A 2822-nucleotide genomic window follows, 5' to 3' on the forward strand; every position below is an offset into this window, starting at 1 on the left:
TCAACTATCAACCAATCTAAATGCAACCTTGTCATCACCAAGCAGAATGTTAGTGGAGCTCTATAATGGGAATATTGGAGAGGTTGCCTCATCACTTCCCTAAGAACTTGACCATGCAGTGGGTTAACGGGGGTGGGTGCGTGCTTTATTTATTCATCTCATAAATACCACTGACTCCTATTTTTTTAATCACGCTGTGGTGTCAACCAATCTCTTCTGTCCTCCATCTTCTCTGAAATTATTCAAAGCACATTGCTGCAAGTGAGTTATTGTAAATTGTCTCTTATTTATTAAAACAGGATTGAATATAATTCTATAATTAGACAGCAGTTTTTTTTTTGAAGAGAGACATGACTTTATTAGAAAAATAAAAAACAACTGAGGTGATGGGTTGGTCTTCAGCGGATGCCTTGGTGGATGAGGCTGCTTTTGGCTGCACTGGCCTTCTCCTGCTCCCGCCGCCACGCAGGGTCCAACTCAAAACAGTGCCATAGCCTCAGGGTCTCATCTGCTGCTGCGGATGCCACTGTGGCCCCATCTGGGCACATGGTCAGACTCAGGACCCGGGATGTGTGACCTTTGAGTTCAGCCACCTTGGCCATGGTTGGGTACTTCCAAATAACCAGCTGGTTCTGTGCAAAGCCATGGCCTGAGATGAGCTCCTTGTAGTGGGGAGACCAGAGGATGGAGCACACCTGGGAAAGGGCATCCATGGCACTCAGACGAGCACCAGAGCACACGTTCTAGATGCGAATGTGTCGATGACTGCTGCACCCTCCTGTTGCCAGGACATTGGACTGCCAGGGACACCATGCTACGGCCTTGACAGCCCCTTGATGCTGGGTGAATGTCTGCAGAGGAACCCAGCCACCCTCTCCAAGAGCACTAGGCCACACATTGACCAAGTTATGATTGCCACCACTGGCCAAATGTCATCCATCTGGGGCCCAGTGCAGCCCACACACTTCCTGGCTGTGGCCACTCAGTGTGGCCACATGATGTTCTGCTACCCGAACATCATGGTGGTGGATGTGGCCAGAATGTGAACCACTGGACAGGATATAGCTGTTCCAGCTTAGGGAGCCCACTCGGGCAGAGTGACTGGTCATATTTCGAAGCCATTTCTGCTGCTGCACATCCCATAGCTGCACCTCAGCACTGCTGATGCCCACAGCCAAGTAGTTGCCCTCTTTGATCCAGGCCACAGAGGATACATATTCCCCAGGCTGCTCCATTTGCAAAAGGTGCAGGATGTCACCAGAGCTTGCACTCCACAGGTACACACTGTTGTCCAGTGCCATGGCCAGTACATTCCCAGAGCTCCAGTCCACAAGGTTCAGGTAGTAGTCATTTCGGATTTCAGGGGCATCCAGGATATGGTCTGGCAGGGAAGGAATGTAACGGCAGGTCTTCCGGCTGGAGCCAGGAGTGGCCTTTTGGCTGTAGAGTACTTTCAGTCTGTTCTGGTAACCACTGGTGCATTTTGTGGTTTTCCACTGAGCCGAAGGATCTTGGCTTCCTCTACATCAAAACCGTTCAGATTCAAAGCCCAGGCTTTCTGATGTTCCTTCTTGGTGGGCGTCTGGCGGTTTTCAGGCTGGTTCTCCTTGCTCAGGAGGAAGCTGGCCACCTCCATCTGGGCAGCACTGCGATGGGGGATATAGCGGTCATCACCAGGTTTGCTAGGAGTGGTCTGAACCTTGGAACTGGATTTGCCAGGAGTTCGGCCCGGAGTCCTGCCGGCGCTGTGGGATCGGTTGGCGGCCCGCATGGGTGAGGGGGCCGGGCCTGTGGCTTCCTTGGCTTTGCGCTGCCAGCGCGTAGGGGGTGCACTGGGGATGGGTGCATCCAACTGAAGAAGCGAGTGCAGGTCACTCTCGAACGCGAATTGTGCCATGGGAGCACCCGCAGGGGGAGGGGTCCTTGCAATTGGTGCCTACGGAGCCCGTGCCCTCCGGAGCAAGTTGCAATTCCGACCCTAGACAGCAGTTTTAAAAGCATCAAACAGAACAAAACAAAACAAAACAAAACAAAACAAAAAACAGGCAATGACTGAATATCGTTGTCAGCTCTACTGCTTCATTATCAAATGGTTTTCAGCCACAGCTTATTCATGATGGTGTAGACACTGTTTGGAACATAAATAAATTATATTTAGGTACCACGGTATAAAAATCTTGAATATGCTTTGAGATATACACAAAAATATAAAACAACGGATGATATTATGATAGACACGTGTATATTCACATATACATGTATATATATGTATATTCATTCATGTACATTTCTATGTGTGTATATGAGTACATTTTTGTATATATACATAAATGCATGAGCACTAGTATGTTCTCTCTGTCTTTCAGGGAGCATTCCTATACACCTATTTTTTAAAAATCCTGGTTAAAGAATATATTTTCTACCTTGCAATATATTACAATTGAAAGTGGGCATTGTTAACAAAATAGAAGAGAATAATTCTACAGAGAACATCTAAACCATTCACACAAACAGCAACTAATACCCATGAATGAACAAACAAATAAAATATGTACACTGTTTATGTATGATGGTTGATTTCATACTTAGAGGCTCTGTATAAGAAAAAGGACAGGAAGAAAAAGGCTTTTCATATTCAGGAACATCTTGATACTTCAAGAAATATGTGAAGGAAAGAGAGTAAGGAGTGGGCCAAACATCACTGGGATGAAATTTCTGGCATGAAAGAGTGCGGGTGAAGACCTGATGTTGTGAGTGAAAAAACACATGAAAGTATAATGCAAACACCAGATGGCTTGAGAGAGAGAGAGATTTCATAGGTC

General features: G+C 46.8%; 1 pseudogene across 1 annotated transcript; it reads right to left on the reverse strand.

Moving 5' to 3' along the window:
• Positions 1–330: 330 nt before the first annotated feature.
• Positions 331–2262, reverse strand: LOC100602595 (annotated as a pseudogene). Its single transcript, XR_177733.3, has one exon. The product of XR_177733.3 is annotated as a cell division cycle protein 20 homolog pseudogene (transcript).
• Between the last annotated feature and the right edge of the window lie 560 nt (positions 2263–2822).

Source organism: Nomascus leucogenys, chromosome 1a (genome assembly GCF_006542625.1).
Source record: "Nomascus leucogenys isolate Asia chromosome 1a, Asia_NLE_v1, whole genome shotgun sequence".
Classification (NCBI taxonomy): Eukaryota; Metazoa; Chordata; class Mammalia; order Primates; family Hylobatidae; genus Nomascus; species Nomascus leucogenys.